This window comes from Phascolarctos cinereus, unplaced genomic scaffold, assembly GCF_003287225.1.
Source record: "Phascolarctos cinereus isolate Bilbo 61053 unplaced genomic scaffold, phaCin_HiC Scaffold_5;HRSCAF=322, whole genome shotgun sequence".
NCBI classification, from domain to species: Eukaryota; Metazoa; Chordata; class Mammalia; order Diprotodontia; family Phascolarctidae; genus Phascolarctos; species Phascolarctos cinereus.
The window spans coordinates 105,430,215-105,455,847 of NW_027555958.1; the positions used below are offsets into that span (position 1 = coordinate 105,430,215).

A 25,633-nucleotide genomic window follows, 5' to 3' on the forward strand; every position below is an offset into this window, starting at 1 on the left:
TCAAAGCCTAGGAACCCAGGGTCAGAGTGCAGGCAGTTCTGCTAGGAGAGGGTTGAGGAAGTTGGCCAGAACATTGTGACAACATAACTACCATTCTGCCCTCTTTCATGTGGCCTTCCCCGTTAGAATATGAGCTTCTTGAGGGCAGGGCTGTCTTTTACCTTTCTTTCTATCCCTAGTGTTTAGTACCATGCTTGGTACATAGAAGGTGCTTACTGTTTACTGACTTGCTGGCTATTGTCCCTTCTACCATTCCAACTGTGGTTACTCATCTCCCATTATCCAGCTAAAGCCTCAACTTCTGCCTGAAATCTTCCCCAACTATTTTAGCAAGTTCATAATTATACATTTCTCCAAACTCCTAACACATTTCAAGAAAGTCCCACTCAACATTAACACAACTGTAGGATCTTAGAGCTACAAGATTAGAAATAACCTAGTTCAACTCTCTTCTATTACAAATGAAACCATAAACAACAGCAACTCATATTTATATAGCATTTTCAGTCTCAAAGCGTTTTCTTCATGATGATCCAGTATCTACCCAGTAGTATAGGTATTATTGTCACCATTTTAAAGATGAAGAAACTGAGATCCAAAGAGATGAATGACTTGCCGGGATTGTATTGAAAAGAGTAGAATTAAGACAAAAACCCCAGTCTTCTGAATCATGGTCCAATCTTATTTCTATGAGCTTTCTCTCTTCAGTTTTTCTGTAATTCATAAAATCAAAGGTTCATAGACGTAGGGATGGCAGAGATGTCAGAGGCTTTCTGATCCAGTCTCTTGATTTTATAGTTGAGGAAACAAGCACAGAGAAATGAAATGATCTGACTGAGTTCACACAGTTGGTAAGTAGCAGAGCATGTTAACCAAGGTTATCTTTCTCTAAATCCCAAGGTTTTTATACCATATGGCTAACTCCAGTAAGCTTTTAGCAAATAGGACCAGATTAAAAATTTGAGGAAATGGCAATATAGTATTTAGAATGTCTTGCGCTCACAAAAATTCTTAACAGATCTTGTTTCATCTGTGGGTATGTTTAGTATAAGATTTATCCTGCATAGATTGTAAATTCTTTTAGGGAAGGAGTCATGTCTTAGATTTCTTTTGTATCTCAGATAACATGTAGCATAGTACTAGTACTGTGGCAAAAAGGTACCAGGTACCTGTCAATAAACAAATAGCTGTTAATTAATGAGTCTTTATCTAAATCCATATAAATCATTTGTAGAGGTAAAATAAAGCCTCTATCCATTCTCCCCACATGGAATTTAGGGAAAGGTTCTGTAAAGCCAATGAGAGTTCAGGCCCATGATGTCACTTCTGAGATTTCCTCATCTAAGCCCTAACATCTTCTTTTGTCTGTTAAAATCTCTTCTCCACTTTTATTCATGATGTGAAAATGATAATCTACTTTGTGTTGGAAAGGGTTTTTCCCTCCACTGTTTTATTTCCTATAGAGAATTTATCACTTGATCAGCCAAATATCATTATTACAGGCCATTCTTCAGAGATAAGGCCTGATTTTGTGTCTCCCACTGTCTTCTGCAATTTCCTTCTACTCCCCAACATGAAACTTTCATTCCAGTTCAAGTAGTCAACTCTGTCACCCAGACATATTATATACATTCCTGTCCATAGACTTTCATTCAATCTCCTCTTCATCCAGATGTTGCCAATCCCTACATCATCCTCAGCTCCCCTTCAAGGTCCAGTACAAGTGTTATCTTCACCATGGAGCCAGTGGAAAGACAATTAGATTTGGAGTCAAGGTGAATCCTGAATTTGCCACTTAATTAGTTTGTTTACTTGGGCAAATCACTTCTCTGATATTCATTTTCCATATCTGCCAAATGGTATGTTCTTTTCCAACTTGAAGTCTGTGATCTGTGGTCTTAGGAAGTTTAAATGATAATTTCAGCCTTCAGTAATCTATTGCCTGAACAGAATACAGAATACAAAAGGAAGGCCAGGAAAAAAAAGCACAGACAAGCAGGACAGCTATTAAAGCTACAGGTTGAATTTATATTATTTATGTAGCATGTCTCCCCCTCTGGCCCTACTGTTTGAACACCATTTCTGTTACCTCTATCCCGTACCCTTGGGTGCAGAAAATGGAAAAGGCTGCTCCCAACCATGTGTTGGGCTTATGAAGACTAGTTACCAATTCTTCTGTCTCCCAGAAGCTGGTCCCAAGCATCTCCCAAGCACATGAGTGGCAGTATTTTAAGTGGCCTGGGTATGTAACAAACCTTTCTTCCATATACTTAAGAAAAGCAAGCTGAACATAATTTAGATCTGCAGTTTTATGTACAATCTTCTTTCTTCTACTCTTTTGTGTATATGATAATAGCCATTTTATTTGTTATTCATTAAATTCAGGATAAAAATAGAATTAAAAAATAAATGACTCAATAACAAAATAAAATCTATATTCTGTATTTTTGTTTATATTGCTTAATTGCCAAGTATTATTTCCTTGTGATTGCTTTTGATTTTAAATTACCATCTATGAACTCTGGGACTCCAACTAGATTTTACTTTCTTTGAGGGAATACATTTATACTTCTTTATATCTTGGGCACCACCTAGTACAGTACCAAACTCTTAGGAAACACTGAATTATTATGTGGAGAGTAGAGTTTGTCTTTTGATAGGTGAATCCCTAGCCAGGACAAACATTTCATAAGGTACCCAGGAAATGCTCACTTCAGTCTTGGTTCCACTCTTTACTCTCCATACTTTGTCTTCTTGCCATCATCCTTTTTGCCATTATCCTCTGCCCTCACACCTTTCCATCTCCCATTGTATATTGTCTTCACAATTTAGAATGTAAGCTTCTTGAGGGCAGGGACTATTTTGTTTAAATTTTTATCTTTTGAGCACTTAAGCAGGGTCTGACTCATAGTAAGCACTTAATAAATGCTTTAATCTATCTATCTACCTATCTTTGGATTATAGTGGTATTTCTTATAAAAGGATCTCCTATGTTTTATTTATTCTTCTACAAGATTCTGTCACTGTGATTCAGAATTGTACAGCACACAAAGCCTCTCAAATGATGAAAATATGGCAGAAAGCCCCACGCTATATCCAGATTCTCTAATCAAGAAGGAATAAGTGATTTTAGGGAAAGGACCTAGCATCATAGATTGCTTGTACGTGTCTGATGTTTTCTAAATATAAGAAATGGAAAGAGTTTCAGCATAGAGAACGTAACCTCTCTTCTGCCTCAGCTCATAGGAGATAAGCACCTCCTAAGATGGAACTGGGTGGGACTGAGTGCATCAGGGGCTATATCTTACTAAGTATACTGCCATGCCTTAGTCATGGACAGATCAGTCATTCCAACAAGATCTGTCCCCTACAAAGGAGTAGGACATAGGTCAAGTTCCCTATGAACCCACAACATTAGAATCTCTGGGAGTGGGATTTTGATGCATAGCATTCCATTATGCTATGCATTTTATGAGTCTCCTTATTTTTCAAGTGATGGGAGGCCAAGAAAGTGTGAATTGCATGAGCCACAACATGTTTATGAGCCCTAGTGGGATGGAATCTAGATTCCGATATCATTACCTTTTCAACATGGCAAAGGTTAAAGTGATACACCTAATGTAACTTCTCAGTTTTATAGGGTGAAGATGTTGGGTAAATGTTACTTAATGATTGTCCTTTGATTTAAAGGTACAAGCAGTTTGCTTAGGGCCTTCCTTTGGTCTATAGCAACAAAAACAACAACAGTAAAGAACTGACAATGATAGATGTTTATTAGTGCTAGAAATGTCCTAAAGGGCTGAAGCCAGCTCAGAAGGTCTACAAACTGCAGCAGGAGTCTGTGAATTCCAAAAATTTAGTGCATTTCATCGCTGCAGGAAGAGGTTGGAGAGAAATTTCACATTTATTAATTACAAATTCTTCCTAAGAGTTAAAGTACATGCAAGTGAGCCAGTCAACCCTTAGATGGTTAAAGTATTACCTTAACTATATTAAGTCATGGGATGCAAGCTTCACTACAGAGGGCTCATTAGCAACACCAGGCAGGAGCTGCCAATGCCCTTTTTATTAATTGGCCATTAGTTCAATCAGTCATAGCTTTTTCACTTTTTTATGTTTCTTTGTTGCTATCACTAAAAGGGAGTTGAACTCCTGCGTAAATGTAAAAACCAAGATTGAACCTTGAGAATAAATGATGAAACACAATTTTCTCCTCTCAAGGGAGATGTGGGGAACCAGGGGGGCAGAATCTTGCATACACTGTCAGAAATAGTCACCAAGTTAGCTGTTTTTGTTTAACTACTTTTCTTTGTTACAAGAGAGGGTTTAGATGAGGATTAGCATGGATAGTAGGGGAAGACTGGGTATAACTAGAAGCAATTGATGTAAAGACAAAGGACGTTAATTTCATTTTCTGTTGTCATGATGCTGAAATGTAATTAGCAGCTTGCCAGTTTCTTTCTTAATCAATCTAAGAACATCATAGAAGGTTATTAGAGGGTGGCCACTAGGTTTTTTTTTTTTTAAGAAATACCTCTGCACAGATTGTCTTCCCTGACTCTCCTCCCCAATTTCTTGAATGTACCTTGTTCCCACCTCTACCTCTAGCCTGACTCAGCTTATGCGCCACCTTCTCTGGGAAGCATTTCTTGGATCTCCCCTCTCCCCTCCACCATCCCTGATTACCAATAATCTTACTATCTTCCAGAAATCACATATTATACTTATTTGTTGATATGTTTTAAGTTCTCCTACAGGAAACATTTCCTGCTTCCTTGGTTGTTAATACCCACTTCCTTCTCAGATAAACATGTATATTATATGTTCAGGCAAGTTTCTTGAGGGTGGAAGGTTATTTCATTTTGTCTCTGCCACTTAGCAGGTACCTAATTAACGTATGTTGGATTAGATTGTGCAGAATAACAGGAAGCGTATGTTATTTCTAGATTTCTTAGGGCCCTGTGCCTTTAAATATATAAAGATAAATGTTTGGACAATTAGTCAATAAACATTTATTAAGCACCTACTATGTGTCAGTCACTGTGCCAAGTGCTGGAAAAGAGACAAAGAACAGTCCTTGCCCTCAAGTAGCTCATGGTATAATGAGTATAATAGCCCAAGCAAAGGAATATGTCTTTCAGTCATTTCAATTGTGTCTGACCCTTTGTGACCCCATTTGGGGTTTTCTTGGTAAAGATATTAGAGTGGTTTGCCATTTCCTTCTCCAGCTCGTTTTATAGCTGAGGAAACTGAGATAAATGGGGTTAAGGGACTTGCCCAGCTAGTAAGTATCTGAGGCTGAATTTGAACTCAGGAAGATGAGTCTTCCTGACTTCAGGCCTGGTACTCTATTCACTTTGCAACCTAGCCCATACAAATATGAATAAACAAGCTATTTTAACCATAACTCAAGAAACTTAAAAAGATTGCTACTTTGTCTTAAATCCTAAGTAGAAGAGAACTACAGGAAAAAAAAAAGATATATTTCAGTCTTGAAACAAAATGGTATCACAGGAGTCAAATGAGTGTGCACCCAGAGCAAGTGCTTTCCAATTAATCTGTTTTCCCACCACTGGAAGGCAGGTAACATCTTTCAGTACCAGAAGAGGTGCCAAGCGATTAATTAAAAAGGCCTCAGAGGCCTTGGGATGGAAAATGCTGTCCACATCCAAAGAAAGAACTATGGAAGTCAAATCACTCTCACTTAATTTTACCTTAAGTTGAATTTTGTTTCATCTTTCTGATGGTTCCTCCTATTGGTTTTAATTTTTACTTACAACTTCACTAATGTGAAAATATGTTTAATGGGTATGTAAATGTAAAGCCTATGTCAGATTGTGCGCCGTCTTGGGGAGGGTGGGGGGGAGAAAAAGGGAGAAAAAATTTTCAACTCAAAAGCATATGAAAAAAAATAAAAAAATAAAATAAAATAAAAAAAAACAAAAATAAAATAAAATAAATAAAAAGACCTCAGAGTCTTTTAGAGAAAAATGTCTAACAAAAGTACTTTAAATGTGCAAAGAAATAAGACTGAGCACGGCAGTGCCAATGTGCCTTGATCATTAAATGCTGCACAGAGAGTGGAAAGAAATACAAAATGATTATTAAGCCCCCAAATATATTGAGTAACAGGAGGAACAATGCAAGAGGCAAACACAATGAATTTAAAAATATTTTATATACATTTTATTTTATTTTAATATTTAGACTAGGAGGGGACCATATTCACTTTATAAAAGAAGAAACCCAAGCAAAGGAATATACGTCTTTAATGTCTAAATATCAAAGAATGTTGGTTCTAGAAGGTCTTTTATAGGCAATCGAGTTGCAGATTTCTCATTTTACAGATGACCAAACTGAGGTCCTGGTAGGTAGAGTTATTTGCCTAGTGTCACATAGTTAGTTTTTCATAGAGTTGGGGCTGGAACCCAAGTCTCCTGGTTCTTATTACTGAGAAGTCAGAAAAAGTCACAATGAAAATATTATGCAAATATTTCTCTGTAAAGTTTAATGCCAATTTCAGTGAAAACATTGACAACATCTATAAAAACAAATACCTCTCGTGGGTCACATCTATAAGGAAGCCATTTCCTAAGTTGGGCAATTTGCAAGGGGCATTAACTTTCACTAAAGAACCTACCCCACTATCTAAAACGTCTCCTCGGAGGCCCCAATGAGTTAATATGTTTCCACCTGCGGCTGCCTCTTGTCTAGTATTCAACCAGACAAGCTAGAAAATAGAGTTGTCTCTTTGGTGTCTCCAAGTCTAGGAATGCAACATCTAGCCCTAACTGTACCTCTGCTGCATTCCCAGATGTTCTGGGCTCTATAAGTGATTTGAATAGAACGTAGGGCTACAAAGCCCCAGCTGCCTTGCGTCCCCAGATTGGGAAGCTGGCCTTAGGCCTAACAAACGCAGCCCAGCAAAAAGTACACCTACCATCCTCCACGGAGAGGGTGCTAAAGGCAAGGAGGGGCTGGAAAGGGTCCACATTTGGGGCAGGACAAAACGAAATCTGGCAACTCTATTTCCAGCAGACTGAATTTACGGCAGGGAAGGAGACACGCATTTCCTCCCAGAGTCAATAATGTGGCTAGCTATGCAGTGTTTCAGCAGCTCAGGATAACACAAACTCTCTCCAGTGGCTTACTGATACTTCTAAGATCAAAAAGCAATTCTTTATTTTTTTTTTTTGGCATTCAAAGCTTTGCCACAAGCTAGTGCCTTCCAATTTCTCTAGTCTTTTTACATGTTCCTCATTACCATACCTTCTTCTTGTCAGCCATACTGTCCTGCATGTCATTCTTCATATATATGGTGCTATCTCCCATTTCTATGCCTTTATATCAGCAGTCCTTCTTGTCTGAAATGTTCTTCTTCCTTACCTCTGCCTCTTAGAATCCTTTGCCTACATCAAGGCTCAGCACCATGCCATGTTCTAGAGAGGCCTATTCTTGGCCCACCTAGTTGTGAGTACATCTCGCATATGCCTATTTATATACAGATTGTCTCCCTTATTAGATGATAAGGTCCTTGAGGGCTCAGAACATCTCTTTTTCTTTGTATTCTCAGCTCTTAGCATAGTGTCTGACACATAATAATTTTTTTCACTTGAATGGATTATTTAATATGATGTAGAATGGTGTCATGATCACCTCATTTCATTGCCACATTTTTCTTTAAATTAGAACCTGCAGAGAGAAATAAATGTGATGATAACAAGATGATAAACTCTTATTGAATTAATGAATATATATCTGCTTTGGGAATGAAAAATATAATTTTGGGTTTGAACAGTATACTAGAATTGGATTTCCAAAAGTAAATGGAAGATAAAAGAATTCAGTCTAAAACCCTGCAATCTTTAACTCTGACAGTTTCATTTTTGATGTATCTTAAAGAAACTTGTTACATCAAAGGTTTACTTATAAGATGATTCCACAGGCTGACCTTACAAGAAAAGCATTGCAATGGGGCACCAATGAAGAAAAATAGACTTTTTAAGGTGCTAGATTTGGAGTAAGGGGATCCGGGTTGGAACCCTGGCTCTCCTCCATGTTGTATGATGTTGGGCAAATAACATAACTTCTCTAGGCCTCAGTTTCTTTACCTATAACAATGAAGCTAGCTGATCTATAAGGTCAGACTCACATGTGAGCCTACTTACAGAGACTGACCTGATTAACATACCAGATCCCTCTTTCACCCTGAAATGGGGCCAATACTGAGTTTCAGCCTATGGGAGAAGACCCAACTGCACACAGGTCATCACATTGTTCATAATGAGATGATAGTTTTATTGGCCAACCTCTCTACTTAGAATGATAAGTTTTCATGTGATTTGTCCATTCCATCATTCTTTGGTCACAATACAAGAACCATATATACCAGAGATATTTAGCTGCAGGCTGAGCAAATACATACTGTTGTCTCCCCGCGGCGCCCCCCCCCCATTAAATATTCACTATGCGGGGTAGGGGGAATAAAAGGACTGCTGTTGGCACATTTAGACATATAGTTGTTTTTCCTCCCTTTCTTGGGTTGGCCAGCTAAAACAATCAAAGATGCTCTTTTCTTTTCAGCTTAACCATATTATACATTTTATGACCCAGTGGCTTAGGCAATAAATGTTACTGAAAGGACTAATTTAGGATCTGAATTTATTTTAATTAGTCTTTGTAATACTGCAGCAGATGTTAGCCTGCTTAAAAGCAACCTGTACTTGCTAAGAATCTCAATGAAGCCCCCAACATTTTCAATTCATATATGTGGCATTTTTAGCATAGTGTGGAAGGGAGTAAGGAGGGAGACTTAAAAAAACAACAAGGGTGTGGGAAGGACAGAACAATCTTATTTTGTCATAAGTGTGACCCAGTATCAGCCGAGGCACTATAGAGGTGAGGTCACAGTGCAGTATTAATAACTGACAGTTGTTGTTAACTACTATGGAACACTAGATAACCTTCCCCAGAATCTACACCCTGATCTTCGGCAGCAGAGTAATGAGTCCCCGTGGAATGAAAGCTCTGGCCTCCTTTGTTGTAACTATCGATCTCCCGGAGAATTCTGATGTGATTTAGATGAGGGAGGAAGAGATAATGGCATTGATTATTCTATTTAGGAAGCAGACTGAGACGAAACTCAGGTACAATATTCAAGCAGGGGGAGAAAAAACACCCACTCAATCATGCCTTGTCTTTTCTTTGCAGTTCAAGGCAACACAGGGTGGCAGAGGTGACAGAGGAATATATCTTGATAAACATGTGGTTTCAGATGCCAGGGACACTTTGATATAACAAGACTGTAACATGCTACTTGTGGGTTTGCTTTTTTAATGAGCATATATTATACCCCCTAAAACAAAGTAGGAAGCAGTTGTATGAGATAGGAGTCATTCAGAGATGAGACCCCATCCTGAATTGTGGACTATTCTTGCTTAACTTGATTTGGCATCTCTAGCTCTGTTAGGAAATATATTTAAATGAACTCATGGCTTTGTCATCTTCACTTTAAACATACCATATAAGAGGTACTAAACTGGTGATCACACTGATGTAGAAGGATTCACATGAAGAAGCTCACTTTCCCAATGCTGATCTGCACCTTGTCGGCTTTTAAAAGTCTTAGAGAGTTGACTAGAGCACCCAGAAATTAAGTGACTTCCCTAAGGTAGCACTGACAATATATGACAGGAGTGGGATTTGAACCCAGGTCTTTCTGGCTTCTAGGCCAGTTCTTTAGATCCTATTTCATGCTATATGCTATGCTATATTACATAAGTCTAAGGTCTGAAAGGGCAGGTCCACTGCATTTTGGCTCAACTCTTGATTCTGCAGACTCCGATTCTCCCTTCTCTGACTGTCATTACTTTATGTTGTCTCTCTCATTAAAATGCAAGCTCATTAATGGAAAGGAGTATTTCACTTCTGTATTTGTATCCCCAGCATCTAACACATTGCCTTAAACATAGCAGGCACTTAATAAACACTGTTTCTTTCTTTCATTCATTCGTTCCTAGGAGGTTTATGATGAACACAAGGTAAAGTATGCAATCAGATTTGCCTAGAGCCTCCAAGATAGTATACTTCAAAAGAAGAGCTTGAGGAAATGTCTTCATTTAAGTTTATCCCCAGAAAGCTGCTTAAGTTGCTTAGTTGGCCCTTGGATGATATCCTGGGGGGGAACTGGAAGGTAAAGATCCATTGCTGGATTGTTTTACTAACAGGTCTCTGCAGACTCCTACCTACCGACAAGCAGCTTTCCAAAGGATGCCTAGGACTCTCGTCCACTTTAAAGCTGTTTAAACTACAGTAAATCACAGCTCAGGGCTGGGGCTGACTGCAGCAGCTGCTGCTAGGCTAAGAAAATTAAGAGTTGGGCTAATGGCCATGACCTCGGCTGGGTTAATGTTTGAGGCTTCAATAAAATACAATAACTAAGCTACTGTAGGTTGAGGATGTCTTTCCTGGGGCAGGTTGATATATATATATATATATATGTGTGTGTGTGTGTGTGTGTGTGTGTGTGTGTGTGTGTGTGTGTGTGTGTTGAGACGGGGTGGGGGGAGGATTGGAAAAGATAGAAGAAAAAGTATTGTAGAGTCATAGAATTTGAGTTGGAAGGGACCTTGAGGGTTATCTACTCCATTTTAAAGGAGTCAGTTGAGGTCCAGGGAGGGGACGTAATTTGCTCAACCAGCTAGGTGGCACAGTGGAATAAAGTCCTTGACTGGAGTTAGGAACACCTGAGTTCAAATCTGACCTCAGGCACTAGCTGTGTGACCCAGGGCAAGTCACCTAACCTCTGTCTGATTCAGTTTCCTTGACTATAAAGTGGAAATAATATAATAGCACTTAACTCACAGAGTTCTTGTGAGATCAAATGACATAATATTTTTAAAGCACTTATCACAATGCCTGGTATATGTAGGTACTCGATAAATGCTTGTTCCCTTCCAAGCCAGTTAATGGCAGATCTAGGACTTGAACCTAGGTCTTCCAACTCCACAGAAGATCATGGATTTAGAGCAAGAATGAATCTGAAAGATTTACAATTCCCTTTTTACAGATAAGGAAACTGAGCCCTAAAGAAAGGAAATAATTTGCCCACTGTACCACAAGAAATGAGGACTAGAGTCAGGATTTGAACAGAGGTCCTCTGACACCAAATGTAGTATTCTTCCTACTATGCCCCTTTCCAGGGCTTTCTCCACCATCCCAGTGAGTAGCAAGGTTGTCTAGGAAAGATCTTAAGCAACTACAACTACATCCTTGTTAGTATCTATCGTAATGTTTTATTCACAGAGGCTTCCCTTGGTCCTGAGACTATTCTTTCAGGTTCAGCCCCAGCTGAAGTGAATCCCACAAAATTCCATTGGCACCTCATCCCCCATGAAGCTTCAGATGAATTAAATAATGTATGAACAGAATCTTTACTGTCTGGTGTTAGAAGAATGATCCAGATGATGCTGTTAGCAAGCTTTTAAGAATCAACCCTAAGGCTACCTTAAAGCCTATGCTTTCTCCCCCAGGTTGGTCCATACTACATGTATCTTTGTTTGTGTAACATTACAAATAGTTCTGCAGGTTCTAAACGTACATTGTACTGAAAGGCACAACTTTGCAGAAGCATAACTAAGGAAAGAATAATCACACCTGCAAAATCTCAAATTATCAAGCATAGGTAGTGCTTTCAGGATCTATTTTGGTACTTTGGCTAACCTGAAAAGTCACAAGAATTCTATCTGAAGAACATAGTGATAACCTCCCAAGATGCATGAGGAATGGCTCATTTCTTTTCTTTGTCATCAAAAGAAAATATTAGATATTTATTACAGATATCTACTATGAATTTAATATTGGAATTTGAATTCCAATGGCCTGTGTCAATAAGTAAAAAATAAAAAGTCAGTTTTGGGGAGTTGATTGTTTCCTGTGTAGGGGTGGAAAAAGAATTTTCCCTATTCCTTCCTTCTCTTAACATCTTCATGGTATGGTTTCATTGATTTTACTATTATATCTTTTCCTTAAGACAGGAAGGAAACCTTAAGTTCTTGCAATATTTGTCAGGCCTCTGTGGTAATATTCACAACTGCTACTTTGACACAGGCAGCAAGGCCTAGGGGTTAGAGCTATCGTCTGAACCCCAGGAGGTGTTTGTTTCTTAATTTTGATTCCTACCACTGGATTGCTGAGTGACTGCAGAAAAAAATTCATATCTTCTCCTCAAAAAAAAAATTGGGTGGCTAAAAAATACAGTATCACATATTATATCTCCTTCCTGCTCCTCATAGACTCCAGTGACAAGAACATCTCTGAAAATTTTACTTTATCTTCATAGTAATAATCCAGAAAACATCAAAAAAAGGTATGAAACTACAATTTTTTAAAACAACCAATATCATATGAAATAACTTTCTCTTTCTTATAGATAAATGGTAGATCAATAGATCTGTGCAGATACTATGCACAGAGAAATGTGGAACTCACTAAAATGCAACATGAGTTTTTCAAATATCATTTTAAACTTTGCATTTCTGCTGACATCCATGCTTCTTGACGAAGTCATTTTTAATGATAGTTTTATTGCTTATGGGCATTTAAACCATGAATTTTAAGTTTAACATGGAAAGTTGTATGGGGGTGGTGGTGAATCTTATGTTCAGATAGCTGTATAGGCAAGCATATCATCATATGAACTACAGCCCTCACTGATGATAAATAACTTTAATCCCATTCAAATCTATTCGTGCTCCAAGGCTGCTTATAATGGAGTTTTTACTCCATCATCAATTCTATTCATATGGTATGCCAAGGTTACCTGAATCATTCTCCCTACCTCTCCATAATTTATCAGAATATAATTAATAATATCTTGGTTTGGGTGGACTTGAGTTACACTCAAAATGGAGTTCACTCAAAAATGGTACTAGCTGGTTAAAGTAAAGAGACTGACATAGAAGAACGCAGATTCTACACCATGACTTTGAGTTCAGTTAGGAATGTAAATTACTAATAAGCAGGTAGGTGAGGTAGTGGCTAAAGCGCTGGAATTCAAATCCTACTTCAGACACTGGCTACCTGTGTGACCCTGGACAACTCCTTTAATTGCTCTCAGCCTAGTTTCCTCATCTGTAAAGTTGGGATAATATAATAGCACCTATTTTACAGGGTTTGTTGTAAGGATTAAATAAGTTAACATGGGTATAGTGTTTTGCAAACTTTATACACACATGCTAGATTGTTGTTATCTGCCTTATTTAGACTAGTTCATTTACATAGTAAAACAAGTGACAGGAACTGGAAACACTCATTTTGTAGCATTAGGGCAGTTGTCCTCCAGTAAAGTTCTATTCTGTTCTCTTCTTATTACATAGAAGTTACCCTGAGTGTTGGTAGGCTCTGCCAATGGAAGCACAAAACCTGGCAGAGATATCACTTGGATGGACATCTAATCATAGGATATGTATATTCTATTGTAGAATCAGCCTTGCTAAATTGGAAGAAGCTCTTTCACAGAGGACTGGCCAGCAGGTGATGAATAAATTTTGATTCTATCAAGTCACAAAGACTGTGTATGATGACATAGCAAGGCTCTGAAGTGTACTGGTGACAGGAGGGTGTAGACTGATAAATCAATCAACATGCATTTATTGAGCACCTTAGTGCTCTATGATAGTATACTATGTGCACTATCATAGGCACTAAGAATATAAGTGTAAAGGAAGAAACAATTTCTACTCTCAAGGAGTTAACACTTCAATGGAGGAGATTATTTTATATGTGGATACATTACATGTACATACACATGCATCTGGAGGTAGCAAGGTGGCTTAGTGATAAAGCAGTGGGCCTGGAGTTAGGAAGACCTGAGTTCAAATCTGGCCTCAGACACTTACTAGCTGTGTGAATCTGTTACATTTATCTCTGTTTGCCTTAATCCACTATAGAAGGAAATGGCAAATCATTTTTGTATCTTCGCCAAGAAAACCTCACGGACATTATTGGTGTCCATGGAGTCACAAAGAATCAGATACAACTGAACAACTGAACAATAATACATGCATCTATAGAACAAATATAAGGAAAATGAATATGATTAAGTTGTATGGGAGAGAGGACTCTATCATATGGGGAAATCAGGAAAAGTTTCATGTAGGAGGTATTGCATGAGATATACCTTAAAGGAAGAAAGGGATTCTGTGAGGCAGAGGTAAAGAGGAAGCACATTCCAACCATAGGGGATGGCCAATGAAAAGGCACAAGCATGAAGGCCAGAGATGAAGTACTATGCATGAAGAACAGAGAGCCCATGTTTGAAGTTGATTTAATGGGGTAGCGATGTAGACAAATCTACTTATATGGAAATCTCTTCCCCCCAAAAAAGAAAGTCTATTTCATTTTATTTTGAGGTCACCTTATAAGGAAGCTACTATATCAGACAAAGCAAGTTCTCTGAACAGATAGCCATAGTATTGGTAAACACACACACACACACACACACAAAACCAAAACCAACTAAAAGCAAACCAAAAAAAAAACCCAAACAAACAAAAACAAACAGTACAGTGCTTAGCAATGGAAAATGCACATTTTCTCTCTTGAGACAGGGAATGCAAAACAAGAAAGCACTTCAACAGTAGATTGAGAGAGTTAAGAGAGTCTTTCTACAAATATAATACACATTTCTAACTTCACAAAAAAGTTAATAGGTACAATGGAAAGAGTTATTTTTGAATATCAAGGCTTTTCTTTTTCTACATCCCCAAAGGGGAAATTAAAAAAAAATTCTTATAAAAATACTTGATGGTCAGTGGGGATTTCCAAACTGTGCTAAATTAACATCACTTTAATCTGTGCATCCTCAAAAGTCACAGGACTCATTCATCAGCTTTGGAAATAGGTACAATGTGCCCTTTCTATTTCCTGGATTCCCTAGGTGCTTCCTGTAGACTTTAGTCAGATGGCACAAAAATTTCCAGGTCATTAGGTCTGTGCGTCAGTTCATTACAGGAATTAGTGTGAAGAGCTGTGGAGGCTTTCTTAGAACAGAATCGCAAAATCCTGGTGGTCTAGATTACTACCAGCTCTAAGCATGACATTTACTTCAACATTACATTTATGGATTAATGTTCTAATTTTCCTCCCTTCTTTTATAATCAGTATGGCACAGTGGAAAGGGTACTTAAATTCAAGTCAATGGAACTGGGTTTGACTAATTCTACCATTTATTGTCTGTGACCTTGGGGAAGTCTAATCTCTGGGTCTCAGTTGTTTTTTTTTTTTTAATCTATAGTGAGGAGGTTTGACTTCACAGGTTCTTCAAGGCTCTAAATCTATGACCTCAACAGATATCTAAATCATATTCTGATAACTCTGATGCTCAACTACTACCAACTATTACTCATTTCTCTCTCTACCTCTGGAAGTCCAGTTAAAGAAGAATAAAATTGGACCTTCCATGTTGTTCTTGGAACCACTTTTCTAAATAAGTAATTGAAGGCATTTCTTTCATTAGCATATTTTCCTCTTTTACTTAAAAGACGGTTCATCAAAATTCACAACTTTCAGACAACCAGAATTTCACTCTAGCTGATGAGTCTGAAAGATCTCAGAGGCTAATTGGATAACCGTGACAGGCTCTGCATGAATAAACAGAAAAGTATTTCTGAGAAAAATGGTACATAAATCTCTCTGTAAACAGACGACATCACCACATTGCAGTTTCCTCTTTTCCTTCTTCTTAATTGCCTCTTCTTCTTTGAACACGCTCAATCTGCCAGTCACAGTTGCCAAAATACACACATGCAGAGTGAGGCAGATAATAATGTTTTCTGACTTAGTATCATTTTTAATTCTCTTAAGTTTTTCTTGCTTAGGATCTTCTAAGAGAGAAGATGTAGGTATGGACTTGTTGGCGTTTTGCTTGTATTTAGTAAAATTTTTCTCTTGGGTTTTAGAAAGCAGTATGGTATCATTCATTGTATTTCCTTTGGCCTTTTTGTCAAATGTCCCAACAAGGTACACACAAAGCCTCAAATGAAATCCCAAGTGTCTTTCTTAATCTTGAAACTACAATTTCCTTTATCTAAGAGACTGTAAAAGTTTCTCTTCCTATTATCAACTTGATTCCATGGATTCCTCAGGCTGTAATATTCCATACTATATTTAAATGTCTCCTTGAAAGGCATCCAAAGCTGACTTTGTACTAAAGACTCCCTCTTTTTAAAGTGAAATGTGTGATCTCTTCAAGTTTTTTTTTTTAAAAGAAATGCATGGCAACTTTTACACCAGTTTAAGTGATGTTTACAAAATTAACTATTTTAAGCCACAGAAACTTAAAAAAAGGAATGGAGAAACGACAAAATGTTCCTAATAATGGAAATCTCCCATTTATATAGTGCTTTAATGTATATAATGCACTTTCTTCATAACAACCATGTGAGGCTGGTATAGAAGAGTTGCTTCTCCAAACCTGATTTAGCTTCTTACTCATTGAAATCCTTCTAGAATTTACGCTCTTGGGAGTAGCCCCATACCATGTTTTTCATCTCTTCTTTATGTGTTATCTTCCCTTATATAAGCTCCTTGAGGGCAAGAACTATATTGCATTTTGCTTGTATTTATATTCCCAGTGCTTAGCAAGATTCTCATTCTCATTCTCTCTCTCTCTCTCTCTCTCTCTCTCTCTCTCTCTCTCTTCTTTCTCCCTCCCTCCCTCCCTCTCTGTCTCTGTCTGTCTCTCTCTCTCCCTCTCTTTGTCTCTGTCTGTCTGTCTCTCTCTTATTTTAGAAATAAGTAAACTGAGGTTTGGAGAGATGAAAAGTAGAAATGCCTGACAGATTCATAGATGAAGAGATTACTTTCAGCAGCCAGAATCAGGAGAGACATCATGTAGGAAAGGCTGAATAATGTTTTTTTTCGGGAATGTTCTGATCTTCAATTCCCTGAATTTTATTAGCAGAAATTGGTTCATCTCATGTAGTTTATTACTTTCTATAAAAATACAGAATGTTTTATCCCTCCCTGCCCCAGCCCTCCCCCCCCCCACTAAACAGCTCTTATGTGCTTTCCTATGTTCCTGTCATGTAGTCCCTGTGATAAGCCCCTGAAGTAAAGGAAAGCTGCAATGGAGTATGGGAAGGAGCCTTTTCAGGGATGGGGAACAGAATGCACAAAGGTATTAAAGCAGGAGAGACCAGAATGAGATCAGCTGAGCAAGTAGCTTAGATGAAACATTGGGTTTATGCTGAAATAAAGTTTGTGCAAAAGGGAATATTCTCATTTAAGGCTGAAGAAATAGGTTGGGAACAGCTGGTGGCAGGGCAAGGAGCTTGTATTTTGTTAGGCCATAAGGAGTCACTGTGGTGTTTTGAGTAGAGGAGTAATGTGGTCTGCACTGAACAGTTGGAAGGTTACTCTGAAAAGGTATTAAGGATGTGTCAGAGAGGGAGAAACCTTGAGGCAAGGAGATAGATCAGTGAGGATTCTCAAAAAATAGAAGCTCCAGATAAGGCAGCTGTATAGATTAAGAGTTACTTTGTTGGGACAGCTAGGCGACACAGTGGATAGAATACCAGCCCTGGATTCAGGAGGACCTGAGTTCAAATCCGGCATTAGACACATAACACTTACTAGCTGTGTGACCCTGGGCAAGTCACTTAACCCCATTGCCTAGTCCCCCCCCAAAAAAAAAAGAGATAGTCTGTCAATTATAGTGGTGAAACTGAATTGGGTTGTAATAATCTATTAGTGAAAATTCATTAAAAAAAGAACATGTACACATGAAACATTGCTATGGACTCAGGAACTCCTGTGAGCCTTCATTGCCCTCTTTTCCTGGCTTCTGGCATTCCAGACTGTCTCATCCCGGAACTCTCAGCATCTGCAGCCTCCTTGCTCCTGACCATCCAATTACCTCTGGGGCTATCTCAGCCTGCAACATCCTTCTGTAAGGCTCATCCCTTCTTTCACTGGTGAGTTCCTCCTGGAGCTTCCGTTATGTTAAGGGGACCAGGCAAACCTTCACTCCCCTCCCAACCTTTTCTTGGCTTTCAGAGTTCAAAACCATGCCTCATACCGGATGCCTTCCCTCTCCTCCCTCATGCCTTCCCTTTTCAGCTCCGTTTTGTGTGCTATCTTTCCCCATTAGAATGTAACGTCCTCGAGTGTAGGGACAGCCTTTTTTTTCACTTGTATTTGCATCAACATGGGGCTGCCCATTGCTGCACTGCCAATTAGGGAAGTAGGTGGCACAGGAAGCTCTGGGCTAGGAGTCAGGAATGCATGAATTCAAATCTAGCCTCAGATAATAGGAGTTGCATGACCTTGAGCAAGTCATTTAAACTCTGTTTGTCTCAGTTTCCTTAAGAGTAAAATGGTGATAATAATAGCACCAGCCTTCCAGGGTTGTTATTGGGATCAAATCAGATCACATTTATAAAGTGCTTAGCAGGACACCTGACCTAAGCACTTCCTTCCTTCCTTCCTTCCTTCCTTCCTTCCTTCCTTCCTTCCTTCCTTCCTTCCTTCCTTCCTTCCTTCCTTCCTTCCTTCCTTCCTTCCATTTCTCCTTTCTTCCTTTTTTCCATTTATCCAGACTGGTTGAAGAATATGACAATATGGTTAATTGAACACCTCTTAAAATGAGTTACCAAATGAATCAAAAAGGGTTAAACTTTTCCAAAGTATTAATATAAAATAAAATACAATTAACTCTAAAGACACTTAAGATATTGCAGTATTTCAAAGCATCACAATCATCCATCACTGAATAGAAATGTAAACGCATTCAAGTTATTAGAGCATTTTGATGCATTGAATTCTGGATGAATGCAACTTAACTGTACAATGTCTTTACAACAACATAAGCCAAAGCACAAGTTATACTGCATTGGCTTCATACTGAGAGGGGTAGAAGGGAAACATACACTATTGATGAAACAAAGATAGACAAACAAAACATTTTTTTTCCAGCTTGACGGAGTTTTATTCTAAGCCACATTTAATTTTGCTCTGCTTTCTTTTCTCTAATTGGTCAGTGGCCTGGACCCAGACACTGAGGCTTTTGATGAAGGCATTCCAGCACTCCTAAACGCCTGTATTTGTGGCGTCATTTCTACAGGCAATTTGATTTGGTTTCTTGACTCATCTTCTTCTTCTTCAGACTGTTTGCAGCAGGGAGATGATCTTAGAGCAGTCTTTGAGGATGATCTCAACAAGCTGGGGAAGAACCCCTCTTCCTCAGAAGAACCTGATAGACCCTGGTAACTCTCTGGGTAACCTACACAAATCTCAATTTAGGCAGTAATCTGCTTCTGGGGAGTGTTTTCTGAGGGATCTTCACCCCATGAAGCTTGGCCTATATCCAAAGTAACTTCAAGGTCTTGAGGCAGGTGCACTGTGGCCACTCCAAACAAAACATTTTTAAAATAATTCAGCAATTTAAAAATATATTTAAGCACAGGAACACATATACTTATACATTAATTATATATGCATATGATTTCTTGTTATTGTTGTTCAGTCATGTCTGACTTTTTGTGACTCCATATGGGATTTTCTTGGCAATGATACCAGAGTGATTTGCCATTTGCTTCTCCAGCTCATTTTACAGATGAGGAAACTAAGGCAAACAGTGTTAAATGACTTGTCCAGGGTCACACAGCTGGAAAGTGCCTGAGGCTGGATTTGAACTCTTGAATGTGATTCTTCTTGATTCCAAGCCTGGTGCTCTAGTATGAATGCAATGTCTTATTTATTATGGCAAGGTACTAAGCTAGGCAGATATTATAACATGAAGATGAATCTGACACGTGACACCTTGCCTTCATAGGGCCTATACGTTTATACATTAACAGATGATTCATGTATACAGATGAATATAACAGAAGTTAGAATATGAAAGTGCAGTAAGATGGTACAAAGAAAGTCTCATTTACATTAAGAGCTACTCCAGTGAGAAAAGAAACATTATGGAGGACACAGCGTTTAAGCTGGCCTCAAAGAATGGGTAGCGATACAGGGGCAGCTAAGTGGCACAGTGAATAGAACTCTGGCCTTGGAGTCAGGAGGACCTGAGTTCAAATCTAGCCTCAGACACGTAACACTTACTAGCTGTGTCACCCTGGGCAAGTCACTTAATCCCGATTGCCTAAGGGAAAAATATTAAAAAAAAAAAAGAGTGAGTAGCAATAGGACAGGTGAAAGACTGGGTAACATGACAGGTGGGCAGACTAGCCTGAGTTAAAAGAGGGAAAAAGGGAAGTAAATATTTAAGGAACTATTATAAAAACTATCATATATCATGTTATAACTATCATATAAAAAGTCCATTTTAGCAGAAGCATAAGAAGTGTGGGTAAAGGGAATTAATGAAGGAGATGACTAGAACAGTAAATTGAATCAGGAAGGGCTTACAGAACAAAGATTAGGAGTTTGGATTTTTTTTAAAGGAAATGAGTAAATGAAGATTTCTGAGCACAGGACTGAAATAATCAGAAATGAAATTTAAAAGTACTAAGTGACTGGAGGTAGGAACTCCAGTTAAGAAGGAAGCAGAGAAATCTATAGAAAGAAGGCTCAGAGGGAGGTGGCAGGACAGCTGTCTTCTGGGATTAGATCTATTATGCGTAGTGCCAAATGACAGAGTTATGACTGATAAATAAAAATTTCAGAGAAGCATATTTCAGCTTTAAATAAGGAAGAACTTTCTAATAATTAGAATCACCTGATAATGATATGACTCGATAGGCTTCTGAGGTTTTTGCCACTGGAAGGGTTCAGGCAGAGGCTGGATTACCATTTGTTAGGGATACCATTGAGGTATTTATGGGGTAAGATGTTAGAGTAGGTGACATCCAAAGTCTTCTCTATTTCTAGAAACAAATAGAATGAGCTACTCTTTGATATAGTGATCTTCCTGTTACTTGAAGTATTTGAACAGAGGTTGGATATCTCCTTGTTGGGGGTGTAAAAAAAAAGGGGGATTCCTGAACAGGGATGTTGGAACAAATAACTCCTAAAGACCCTTATGATCTAAGAGCGTTTTTATTGTATGAGTCAAAGATTACACCAATATTTCAACACTAGACGAAAGGGAGGATGATGGTTCCATTTTCAGAAACAAGAAAGTCAAGAGAAAGAGTAGATCTTAGAGGAAAGATGACAAGTTCAATTAAATATACAATGAGTTGGAGGTATAGGCAGAACATCTAGATAGGTATCCAGTAGGTAGTTAAAAATGTTGATATCACAGTTAGGCCTAGAGATATAGATTTGGAAATCTGAATGAATGGTGCAGTGGGATGTACGCTAGATCTGGAGTCAGACTTGGGTTTGAATCCTCACTCTTCCACTTATTTAATATACCATATAAATTTATTTTCTCAATAGCAGTAGATCATATATCTCTATTAAAATGCCTAATTTCCCTTGCCTAGAAACAATAATTACTACTCTACTTGTTAACAGAATAACAAATAATAAAACAAAGTCATAAATTATTATTGATCATTTTTCAGCTATGAAAAGGATTGCAGCCAGAGTCACTATCATAACCACTCTTGATTTCTTTTCATTTCTGAAAGCCACCATTCTGGTGTTGTTTTTTTTTTTTCCCCAAGATAACACTGAAAATCTTTCAAGAGTTTTCTTTATAATATTTCTTTGAAAGATTAGTGTTAAAGCAGTTCTCGCAGGAAAGATGTTTTCTTCATCTTTTTTTCTTCCTGTATCTTATTTGTTCTCTTTTTGGCCATGGTAAGTAATATCCTCTTAAGAACAATAATCGAACTACCAGACACACAAGATTCTATGTCCTGTTAAAGAAAGACTAACGGTGTCTAAATATCTGTAGGGGAACCTATGGAAGCTGGGCTTTACATATACATGTAGGTTTGAGGCCTTAGCTCTGCTGTTAACTAGTTGGGTGTCCCTAAGAAAGTTACTCAATCTATCCAGCTTCCAGTTTCTTCATCAACAAAATGATTTATCAAGTCCTTTCTGGTCCCGAATCTTTCAAGAAATATGATGCTAAAGGAAAGGCAACATATAGTATAGTTGCCAGAAGGGAGATCACGGTCTACTAAAAGTTTTTTTTTTAATTAGTTTGCTTTGCCTTAGGCAAAAGACTTCATGAGAAACTGAATTTCCCAAGTAGCTTGTTGTTTATGCATTCTCTTCCCATATATTCCTTTCTATATGTGGAAATGATATGGAAGCAACTGCAGAGCAATAATAATCTACTTGAGGGGCTACTGTTCAATTTCTCATAAAAGATAAAGAATTTTAATGGCAACATTTTAGAGGCTCAAGTTCCATACAAAGGATTGTACCTTTTGACAGTACTCTAAGTGATTCTATATACTCAGAGGAGAGGGATTTGATGTGTAAGATCACAAGACATCATATCTTAAGTTTAATAATCCATTTCATACTGTCTTTCAATCCCATTTCATGCTCAGTAAAGCAAGAGTAACTGAACCTCTCAGTGATATTGGCTTTAGATGAACAGATTTGGTTTGTAAAGCTTTGGTGACAATAGCTTATCATAGTCAGCCATTATTAATTTCCTTCTGTTTTCCATCCAAGCAATGTTTTCTAGTGATAAACTGGATCTTGTGGTAGAGTAGAGATGAGAGAGCCTTATACTAAAGAGATTTTATTCTTTTCATTCATTTAGATAAGAGGAACACTTCCAATTCTGGTCTCCAAAGTGTATTAAATAAGTGCTTTCCTATAACTTTCTCCCCATTTTCAAAGGAAGAAAGGGGAACTCAGTTACTCAAGTACTCCAATGGTCACAAAGCTTCTGGCATGTTGAGGACAGTTTATTGGAAAGATAAGCGTTTTATTAAGTACAATATTTTAGGAAGTTTGGTTACAACTCTCAAGATTTATTAAAGAACCAGTGGCTCAGCAATAAGTTGTTTGGGGGCAGATATTATGAAACATATAGCAGAAATTTCATGGAGAAAATTCAAATTCTAGTGGACTCCCTATACAATAAGATATTAAAACTATCTAGAAAGCTTTAAAGCAATACAACCAGGTTTTTACTGTTTGAAAGTGAACATTAGCAGACAAAGAACTATGAGAGGGCATTTTCAAGATGTTTTCACAAAGACATTTTTAAAATCTAATTTTGCTTTTGCAAAGCCAATATATGCTTTCTCTAACTTTCTGAAGCCTGACAAAAGGGTAATAAGAGATAACACTTTGAAATTGATTTATATATTATTTATCTTTATTCTCACAACAACCCTTTGAAGTTAGTATTATCATCATCATGCTTCCCATTTTACAGTTAAGGAAACTGAGGCTCAGGGAGATTAAATAACTTATCTGTGGTCATAGATCTAGGAACTGTCAGAGGCAGGATCTGTTCCTGGATCCTATTGACACTAAATCCAGAAGTCTTTTAAAAATACATGAATGCCTTTTGTTTTAAAATCATAGTCATTTCTGGATATACCCTTATTACTTCTGCCTCCTCTAGTGAGCCTTCCCTTGATAAAAAGAAAAAACATTTAAGCAAATCCAATCAACACAGCAATTTAATCTGACAGTGCATATAACTTTCCATACCCTAGTCTCCTTCCTCTCCAGTGAAAGGAGTGAGGTGTATTTCTTTATATCTTCTTAAATCAAAATCAGTCATTATAATTATATTGTTAGACTTTGTTTTATTGTTGTTTCCATTTATATTACTGTAATATTGTGCATATTGCTTGCCTGGCTCTGTTAATTTCAAAATGCATCAATTCATATGTCAGTCAATAAGCAGTTGTTAGGTACTTTTCTGAATTCCTCATATTCAGTGTTTCTTTTTTTTTCTTTTCTTTTTTTTTTATTTGTCAAATCTTTATTGGGTAAGTGGGGAAGGTTGACAGGATCCAGCTTAGCCTTTCTTGGCAGCAGCCTTCCTCATGGCAGCTAGGATGTTGCTGAGCACCTCTCTCTTCCTCTTGGCCGGGATGTGAGTTCCCACCCTTTTTTTTGATGAACTTAAAGGCTTGCTTATCCTTGGAGACCTTTAACAATTCCATGGCCAGCCTCTCATAAGGGGCAAATCCACACACCTTCCGGATCATATCTCTCAAAAACTTGGTGTGTTTGGTCAAGCGCCCAAGGAGGCGGCAGTGTCGTGGCTTCGAAACGTTTTTGGTAACTTTGTGGCCCTTGTTGAAGCCTATGGCCATGGGGTATCTGATGGCTGTGGCTGCGGTACGGAGGCCCAAAGGCAGCCACCAAAAGGAAGGAGAGAGTGTTGAACTCATATTCAGTGTTTCTTAATGCGACAGTGTCCCATAGTGGATAAAGAGTTGGCCTTGAAGCTAAGAAGACCTGAGCTCTGGAATCACCTCTGACACATACTGATTGTATGACCCTGGGCAAAACACTTAATCTCTCACTGAGTTAGGCAACTCTCCAAGACCACAAATTTCAAAGAAGGTGCTGAGAGTACGGCCAGAGGAAGTTTCTTTTACCTAGTTCCCTATAACAATAGAACCACAGGTCTAGTCCACAACCCCACCTTTTCCCTCTACTTTATGGTAGACTAACATTCCATTCTATTAACATACCACAATTTAAGCCAGTCTCCTGGTGGTCTTTCTACTATACCATATTCCAAGTAGTTGAACAATGATTTCAGAGATTTTAGGATGGAAAATAATTTTCTATAGCTTCTGAAAGAAAAGCTCTCATAATTTTATTTGTCAACCAAAATAGTAGGCTCAAAATCCATCAATAAAATGTTATGTCCCCCTTTTCCCTTCATTACAGAGGTGACAGACCATGTGTATGAAATATGGCAGGTACTGGCAGATATGGGCAGTAGTTGGTTTTACTGAATTTAATCTTTTTTCTTTGTTATAGGAAATTGTGTATATATGTGGGGAAGGATCTATTTTAAACTGAAGGTGATGCAGAAACAAAAGGTACTAACATAACAGAGAAATGCTATGCTATGCACCATTTTAAAACCATCCCTACCCACATAAACAGGCATTTTTTTAATACCTCAAGATTCTTTGATTTCTTTGGTGTGAGCGATCACTCCTGCAACAAAGATCATGAATCTTCCATGCCTTTATAGAAGGTCTAGGTAAGTTGCTATAGTTGACAAAAATCATCTGGAAGCCAGTTGCCTAGCATTTCATCTCTTCAAATTTAGGGAGGTTGGTATTTGGATGACAGATGTATAATACTCCCACACTTGCTAACTTGTCAAAACCTAGCACATGTGCTAGTCTACTAAGTTTCTAGAACACAGAATCACTTCCACACCTGGATATGGTGTCACGATAGCCCTTTATGACTTCAGTGAAGGGATATCTCTCTCTCTCTCTCTCTCTCTCTCTCTCTCTCTCTCTCTCTCTCTCTCTCTCTCTCTCTCTCTCTCTCTCTCTCTCTCTCCCCTCTCTTTTTCTCTTCTTATAAACATCCCAGCCAGTGAAAGGAAAACATACCTAGCAGTAATGTTCTTGGTTCACTCACGCACAAAGCCATGATGAACTAGATATACCAATCAACTCACAAAGTCATCTCACAAAATCAACTCACACACACACACACACACACAACTACTAAGGAATGGCAAGAGGTTTAAAGGAAAGAAAAAAACAAAAAA

General features: G+C 38.1%; 1 pseudogene; it reads right to left on the minus strand.

The window, feature by feature from the left end:
• Positions 1-23,734: 23,734 nt before the first annotated feature.
• Positions 23,735-24,629, minus strand: LOC110208528 (large ribosomal subunit protein eL36 pseudogene; annotated as a pseudogene).
• Between the last annotated feature and the right edge of the window lie 1,004 nt (positions 24,630-25,633).